The sequence below is a fragment of the Vanellus vanellus genome (genome assembly GCF_965231255.1).
Source record: "Vanellus vanellus genome assembly, chromosome: Z".
Lineage (NCBI taxonomy): Eukaryota > Metazoa > Chordata > Aves > Charadriiformes > Charadriidae > Vanellus > Vanellus vanellus.
In genome coordinates this window covers 35,393,965-35,402,661 of record NC_138908.1, presented here as the reverse complement: position 1 = coordinate 35,402,661, position 8,697 = coordinate 35,393,965, and the positions used below count along the sequence as shown (strand labels likewise).

Sequence of the window (8,697 nt, the reverse complement as noted above, 5' to 3'; positions counted from 1 at the left end):
GATACCTTCTTCTTTGGCTACAAGAACCTCTTGAGCAAGAAACTTTCAGGTAATTTTTCAAATAAATGGAATTTTGGTTAGATTCTATAGCAGAAACTGAGCTAAAAAGTGATCCCACCCCTAATGGTTCTCAGCTTCATTTTAGCTGAAAAGCTGTTATATCTCAGACTCTCTCAATAGCTGGCTGCTATCTCTAACCTGTCCAGCGCTGCATTATGTCAAATGCCATTATTTATTCAGAAGAACTACAAGGTGAGATGGCATGCCGGTTCTGTGACAGGGATCAATAGCTGCCTTCTCTATAATGACAGCAGCTTTTTTTTTTGAAGGCCTCATTTCTGAGCACTTAGAGAACAATTTCTAACATGGCACCATTAGCGATTGTAAAAAACATCAAAGCACTACTAAATGATCTATTTAAAAAACATTGTTGCAGTTGCTACTATGCTGATCTATGTATGATCTTCTTATTTTACATAGTCAAAAACCCCCAAAGCTAGAGAAAGCTAACTGCATTAAGACAAGGAAAATACAGTATCATGGAAAATTAGTTACCTGTTAGTATAGATTTATTTTCTTTATCTTAACTTTGCAGGGCAATGGCTTCTTTCTGGGAAACAAGAAAATGAGATGCAACATAGTCAGTTATACACAGCTGCAGATCTCACTTTCCTCTCAAAAAGAGCAACCACCACAAAAAATTACTCTATACAAAACAGCCACCTTGTTCCTTGGCCAAGTAAAGTAAAACATCTGCTACTACTACTACTTCCACTGCCACCACTACTAATCTAATAAAAAGTGCCTTATACTGGTGGAATCGGGCAAGACAGGGTGAAGTGCAGTTTATTTTTAAAAACAAAACAAAACAAAACACATGAAAAGATCAAAGGGAGAGGGACTACTTTTGCATTTTTGGAACCTGGTGCAATACAAGTCCAACCAAACCATTCAACAACCTTGTGAAAACCGAGGACATCCTTGGATGTCCTTGAAAATCATAAAGGTTCTCAAAAATGAGTGAACAAGCTCAGAAGTCAGAACATCATCAACTATGCAAAAGTACAGGTATATATTTTTTACTATCCTTTCTTCAAGGAGAATAACAGAAAGAAAACAACGGAAAAAAAAGCACTTTCATCAGATTAAGTTCTGTATTTAACGGAGATAAGAGATGGTCATCACAAAGGCGAGGGAGTAAGCGTTTACCCTCTGCTAATTGAATTTTTTCTATTAGGTATTTTCCAGTGAAATATACACTAAAAATCCCTACAAACCACATGATATTGAGGATGACTTCTTTAGTGGCAGGCGTATAGAGATATCCCAGAGGAAGCTCAGCTATCCCTTAGACAGGCTGCTATCTATACTCACAAGAGAGAGAGACTGCCAATAAATATTGTGAAGGCGGAAAATCCAGAGTATACAATTTCTCTTGTATCAGGCAGAGCTGGCAGCAAAACCTAGGAATAAGGCAGCAAATAAGAGAAGTTTCAGGCTAGTGTCTGCTTTTCTTTGGGTCTGTGAAAGGACTCTGCATGTAACTGAGAGTGAATCAAAGCTGTCCAGTCATTATGGCTCCCATTGATATATGAACCTGTAAGCCAAAAAGGGCAGGAGTTGTTTTGTCTCCAATACATAACGAAAATAAGGAGAAACAAGAACGTGAATGTGCATGAGATGGAACTTTGAGGGGGTGGGAGGAGGAGGAGGAGGGAAATAGGCACTGATTTGTGTTAGAAAGTTGCCTGTAGCATTGCTCAGGTGGTAGAAGATTGGTTCCTCTGGGAACTCCATTCATAAAGGGCCAGGATGGAGGGGTAATATCCTACACCACACAATAGCAAAACCAACTAGAATTGCCCTCAGGAGGAAAAGAAGAAAAACAGGATTGCTCTCAAGCAAACAAACACACACACAAAATCCCAGGTTCTTCCAGAACTGAAAAGCTTTCCAGATTAAAAAGGGCCAATACATCTCTCTGGGAAAACACCAGACATCCTGAAGTGCCTTTATGCAGCTCTTGCCCAGGAAGCAGGGCCAGGCACCCACAGCTTTGTCAGCAGGGTGCAGGGCAGCCAGGCTTCATGTGCAGCAACTCAGAGCAAGGACACTGATCTGAGAGGGCTACTGATGTTAGATGTGCTGCTCAAGTGTGGGCAGACATGAAATACTGCGCCTGGTCTTCAACAACAGCTTGCAGGCAGATGTGGCTCTCCCCATGACAGGAATGCAGCAAACTGCCTACCCCTACCCACCAACTGCAAAGACAGCCTAAACAGGCAGCTCAGATCCTGCATGCTGCTATAGTCAAGTACAGGTCAGATGAACCCCAAACCTGCAGTCTCCCTGCTGCCCCTCTACAAGTCTTCCTCTCCAGAATGAAGAACAGCAAGGAGAAATAACAGTGACTGTTTCCTTCCTGGCCCCAGAATGGCAGCCTGGTCCTGGCTCACTACAAATAGTAAATACCTTCTCCTGTCATCTATCAGTCTGGGATTAAGGCTGCAAAAAGAAACTTTAGTAGTTAATTGAAGGCTGAGATTCTTATCACTGTTACCTGGGGTGCAACCTGTGATCTCTTAACTAAAGGAAGAGTTACTGTCAGGGGTTTACAGGCAGTGGTTGTTATAGGTCAGACTTAACCTTTGCTTTACCTGTTTCTCGACACTTAGCAACAACATTGCATTAGTGTATTTTGTTATTTAATTGCAGAAATTACTCTATTTTCTATACTATTTAAACTATATTTTTTACTAATTTGTCTTACAATGAAATGCAATAGTTTTCTGTAATATTCCTCCCACTACTTAACCTACTTAACAAATTTCAGCTGCCTGCAACATAATGCATATAAAATTGATTTTAATTTCAAAAGTAGTGAAAGCATTTTTATTCTTCACATTTTTATTGAAGACATTTTAGATATTTTTCACATACTGGAAATCAATAATGCATGGTTTGAGATCAAATACAAAGTTATGATCCTCCAGACTGAGCTGTTTTGCTTTTAAATTCTTAAAATGTAATATCAAGGGAGGTAATATTTTTTTAAAAAAAAATGCAGAAAGAGAGAATCTTTTGTTTCTACTGTGTTATTTGATCCAAATATTCATTTGAAAAATAAATTGGCCAGGTGCAGTACGTATTCTTAAGCATTAAGCAGCCAAATGTCCAGTGATTTCTACTGCTTTAGAATATGTACCACACCTGTAATATGCAGGTCTTTAAGGGATAAAAAATTGAAGTACTTTTTACTCCCTACAGCTGAGAATAAATAGTGCAGTACTCTGTAGCTGAAATGCAGGAGCCAACACTGTAATTGTAATACCATATAGTAGATTAAATAGGCAATAGCATCTACCATGACAGATGTAATACACACTCACACATTTCTGCAATAAATATATGGACCAGACAGAAGGTGAGAAGAAAAATGTATTTAAGGACATCTGCTGACAGGCAGTAAAGTCAAGTAAAACATTTAGGTTGCTGAAGACCCTGACCTGTATATAATCTACTAAATAACATTACCAATAAAATATGTGTGTCCCTGTATGGAACCAGGCTGGAGTACAATAGAAAAGAGCCAGGAAAAATATTTTGCAGTCTTGATCTGCATACCTGTGCACTTGTCACTCGTGCACCTGCTATGCACAAAGCTGTTTTTAGCAGACGTGCTCCTGATTCTTTTCATATATGAATTAAATCAGCATCCTAAGAAAGGACAGGACATTCATCCTTCCCCTGCCCTCAAAGAAGGAACGACATGCAACCTCCAGCCATAAGTGTGGGAAACACCCAGCTGATGCCTTTTTCTACAAGTGACACCTACCAGCATCTTGCCTTGGCCAATAAATTAGCCTAACATCCTTAAGCAAATACAAAGGGCTCAGAAAAGGAAAAACCTGTCATCTGGATCACTAGTAGGCTTTTGAGCTCACAGCTGAGATGAGGTTTCTTATTGTGGACTCTCTGCCTCAGAAAAAAAGAGAGCAAACTCACTCAACATTTTTCTCTACTGGACTTAGTGGTATTAATTTGAAATGTGGTCTGACAAAAAAAAATCTGGGCCTGCACTTAGGAATGTTTTGATAAGGTTTTGCTTGCTTGATCAGTGCAACACTTCAGCCAAGCAAGTTAGTACTTGGTTTATGCTGTAGTTTTTCCCACTTCACAAGTTTTTCCAATTGCACGCTTTCCTTGTTTACTGCTGAAGGGAGAGGTCCCCACTCTGCCTTACAGGGAAAGGAGCCCCTCAATGGGAAAGCAATCCACAAAATTGTCACAGGTGAAGAGGGAACAGGATGGGGACAGGGGACCTTGTTCATCACACGGGGAATTCACTTTGATAGCCTGACTTGATAGTTTAAGTGGACTCCCAAGCCCAGCTGGACATCTCTGAGAGTGGCCTCCAAGTGGACACCTTACTTTTAACTTTCTTATTATATTTATATTATAACTTTTATATATATATATATATATATTTATATTTATATATATATAAATATATATATATATAAATATATATATATATAAGTTATATATATATTTATATGCTATAATAAATTATAGCATGTGAAAAGCTGGCTTTTCATGCTCAGAAATAAATGTTATTTAGTGCTCATCCAGGATTATCGTATTTCTTTTCTTCAATTTCACAACTTGCCAACTGGGGAAGAAAAGGGAAGTCAGGGTGACAAAATCTTCACTCTAAACCTGACCAGTTTAGGTCTGGGGACTTTTCACATTGCAGCTATAAAGGAAATGAGAATCCTTAGCAATGATCAGAGAAGAGCTGGGTGCTTTCTAGGGTCCAGCTAGACAGGGTCTGCTCTCACCTTGCTGACAAGGCAGAAAATCCCTATGCAGGATCATGCCTCTTCCTCTGATAGATGCTATTTACTGAACAGGAAGCAGCAGAAATCTCACAAAAAGGGCCATCAAGTCAAGCCCAAGCCGAGGCTAAAGTTTTGAAAGCAGTAGGGTTTGCTGGTTTGCTGCATCAGGTTCTTTGGATGGACCATCTGGAGATGAACTTGCACCTTGCATCTTGATGATCGGAGCTGCAGCCTGAAGTATTGCCATGGCAATCCCTGTAACAGTACCAGGATAAACCTTAACCATGAGCAGTAACATGAGGAGATTACCTTCTATGCATGACATGGAGTAATGCATCCGAGCAACTAACCCCTACAAAAGCACTGACCTTCCTGAGGGCTTGGAAGTGCCCTCAGTAGCACCGGTTCCTGAAGTCTGTGCAGTGGAGAGGAAACCACTGTTACTAAAGCAAAGGGAGAAAAAACAGAGAAGTGTGAGCACTTAGGAGAGAAATCCCCTTCCCCTCCAGCCCAAGCCCATGACTTTTAACAAAGTCTTACAAATCTGGAGAGACATAGCCATGATTTTTGAACAATAAGGATGTGTAGCTGATAATCTTCATCCCCCCAGCCTCAGAACAGGGGGCCAAAGAGCTCAATAAGTGATTATTGAGTCATTATGATGTTTCTCTATAGTCCTGTTTTCTTATGTTTTTCTAAAGTTTCCAGGTTTTGCTCATGACTGCTCTACAGTTTAGTTGGCATTCTGTAAAAAAAATGATCCTCTTTTACCAAAAGCTAGCAAGGAGAAGCTTCTAGCAATGGAGACTTAGCAATTAGTTATATGAAAACCATCCAAAGGCTTTCACAAAATCAGGCTAATACTCTCCTTTATTTTCTTTTTTTAAATCCTTACCTTGATTTTAATTTACTTCTTCAACAATGTTTTTGTTAGTTCTATGTTTGAGTTCCTACAGCAAAACCATAAAGACTACAATCCTACAAGGACATAGCATAGGTTGCTCTCTAAGAAAGTATGTCTTTACTGGGACCAATTAATTCCTTTCAGTTAATCATTAAGTAAGTGCTATAGTGAGCTGGAGAACTTAACACCCAAAAAGATAATAAAATAATTTGTGTTCAAGTGGTTGGGTCATTTTTAGAAATGTGTAGGGTTTTGTATAACAAACATAGAAATGAATCCCATGAAAAATCTTACTAAGTGCCTCAAACTTTCTTCCAACAAATCATGTAGTTTCTGCAAGTTTATTGTGCACTGTATTTGATGAATACTAGGCTTTGGTGAATAATACTGTCGTGGCAGCTATTTTTCCTGGTACAATTCAGAAAGCTAGCAGCTGTATGAAAACAAAACCTGCCTAATTGGAAGTGTTCATGTAACAGCAGTGAAAGTTTTTCCCAAGTCCCTGAGCCACACACTGTCAGTAAGAGAACAAAAACTGCATTTCAGCTGCAAGTCATTACAGTCCCACTGAGGGGCTCATACCTAAGGGGCTGGTATACAGCATGCAGCCACCCAAGACTTCATAAGACAGCTCTCTGGCAGGCCCGGGCTTGTGTCCCCAGTGCCCACAGGCATCTGGCGTCACACCCTGAGCCTGGCCCACCCTTCCTCTGCATGGAGGCATCTGCACCATGACCCTCACCCACCCCATCCCACATGGGAGAGACACCAGCCCCTTCCCTCTCCCACATCCTTCCTCCCATCCACCCGTTCTCTGGAATAATTCACAGCTGAAGGGCTCAGGCAGGGTCATCCAGCTGAGAATTACTTTTGGGTGGGAATCTCTAAAGCTTGGGGTTTAATAGTTCTCATGATTTACGTTTTTTTTAATGAAAACTCCAAGTCTTAAATAAATTAGTAAAATGTCAGTGGAAACCATTCCTGTGAAGGGCTCCAGTCTTTCCTTGACATTTTTAATATGCAAAATGAATATTTTAAACATATCTTTTTTTTCAACCAAAACTGTTTACCCAACATTGGAAGGGACTTCTGTTTCATAAGAAATGAAGATACCATGGCAACCATAACAGTTGTTTGCATTTTGGCTAAGAAACCAATTTTCCACTGAACAAAGCAAGTCCTAATGGAGGGTTTTCACCTCATTTTGAACAGAAAAATCCTTCCTACCTAGGGCCATGTGAAGCACATCGAACATTTAATCATGTGTCCCGGCCAACTAGGTGGACAAATAACCATCGTAACTAGAGAACAGTAAAACTCACACAAAAATAAGTGTGGGATTTCTTTGCCCCCTGGATGTTGGAGGATGAAAGAGTGAGGTGCCTACTAAACTACAGCTGTTACTCAGCCTCTTCTCTAAACGGCAGTTGCTTCTCATGTTTTGTGTTATGAATGGAAAATAATAAAATTGGGCTTGCTGTATGCAACTGCTGGGTGGTATTTATTTATAGCTCTACTGGAGATAGTGTGACTGGCTGGGCAATGCTGTATTAATCATCTCTCCAGTGAGGAGCAGGAAAGTATTCTCTGAATAAGAATTAGGCATTAAGAACTGTATTGTGTCTATTTGGAAAAATTGTACACTGGGCAGGGTGGAGCACGGGGGAGGACTGTGCCCAGCGCATCCTAGAGGGAGCATGTGCAGCAAAGGAGAATACAACATGCTCCTCTCAGATAGCCAGCTCTGCAGGGTGCTACAGAGGGCACAGCAGTGCAGGAAGAACTGAGCATTGCTTCCTTCCCATGCCCTGCTTTCCTCTGCTGGAAATGACCAAAGAACAGAGGCAAAGCAGCATCCCTGCCTTCCAGGAAACAGAGGCCCCTGCTCCACAGAAAGCCCAGGTATGGTGTTGGCTGAGATGCTGCTGTCGCATGGTTGCCTGGGGCTAGAAGATGTTACAGCTATGAAATGGGAGCTAAAGCACTGAATAAACCTGTAACAGGGTCTTGAAGCACAAAAATGAAAAAAAGAAAAGAACTCATCACATAAACCTAAACAGAAAAACAAGCAGCCCAGATGCAGCCAAAACTGGCAAGAGCTGGCCAGGGAAAAGCAGCAGGTCAAATTGCAGCCTGTGGAGTCCAGTGCTGTGCAACCACAAAGCCCACAGCCAGAAAAAGAGAGAGCAATGCAGCAGGGATGACTGAAACCCAGTGCAGAAAGCAGCGACAGCCAGAAGGTGAGGTACAACCAGAGCAGGGAGAGAAAAAGGCCACAGCTCCACCAGAAAACCAGTCCCCCTCTGAAAGCAGGAGTGCTGGCTGAGGCTGGTAGCTCTGCAAGGATGGGGACCTAAGGGTACGAAGAAACTTTGAAAACCACAGGGGGTGGCATTGCAGCAGCAGCACCTGGCTGTGCTACATGGTGTCTGCTAACACTGCAAGAATGCCCTTATTACCACTACAGGGTGAGCAAAGCGGCAAGACCAAAGAGAAAGGGGTGGAAATGGAGATAGTGTGTACACCGCAGATCAGAGCCACAATGTTCAATATCCTAGTTCCTGGCCATTGTCCCTGTAAATAGAAGTGCTAGTATTTAGCTGCCAAAATGTTAATTAAGCTGACTAGCTTTCAAACTCCGCAAGAGCACAGTTTGGGCTGGTATTTCTTTGAAGTGAGTATATTTCCAGACTAGCTTTTCATTGCAGTATCTTGGCACTACTGAAAGAAACGCCCATTATGCGTATCTCATTTTTCTTTAGGAACTACAAAGCAAATAAGGTGCTGGCTGAGTGCACCTCCACAAAGTAAACTGGCGTTACATCTCATCTCTTCCTTACATTAAGCCAGCCCCACTGCCAGATTTCCAAAAACAGATACTCCTCACTCTCCCACAAGACATTCCACTGTGCAAAAACAGAATTATGGTTTAACCACTATTACATACTCACA

General features: G+C 41.2%; 1 long non-coding RNA gene across 1 annotated transcript; it reads right to left on the bottom strand.

Moving 5' to 3' along the window:
* Window positions 1-591: 591 nt before the first annotated feature.
* On the bottom strand, window positions 592-4,883 carry LOC309683512. Its single transcript, XR_014270215.1, has 3 exons — window positions 4,842-4,883; window positions 1,375-1,463; window positions 592-610 (listed from the first exon to the last, which is right to left on the bottom strand). It is a non-coding gene; the product is annotated as an uncharacterized lncRNA (long non-coding RNA).
* Between the last annotated feature and the right edge of the window lie 3,814 nt (window positions 4,884-8,697).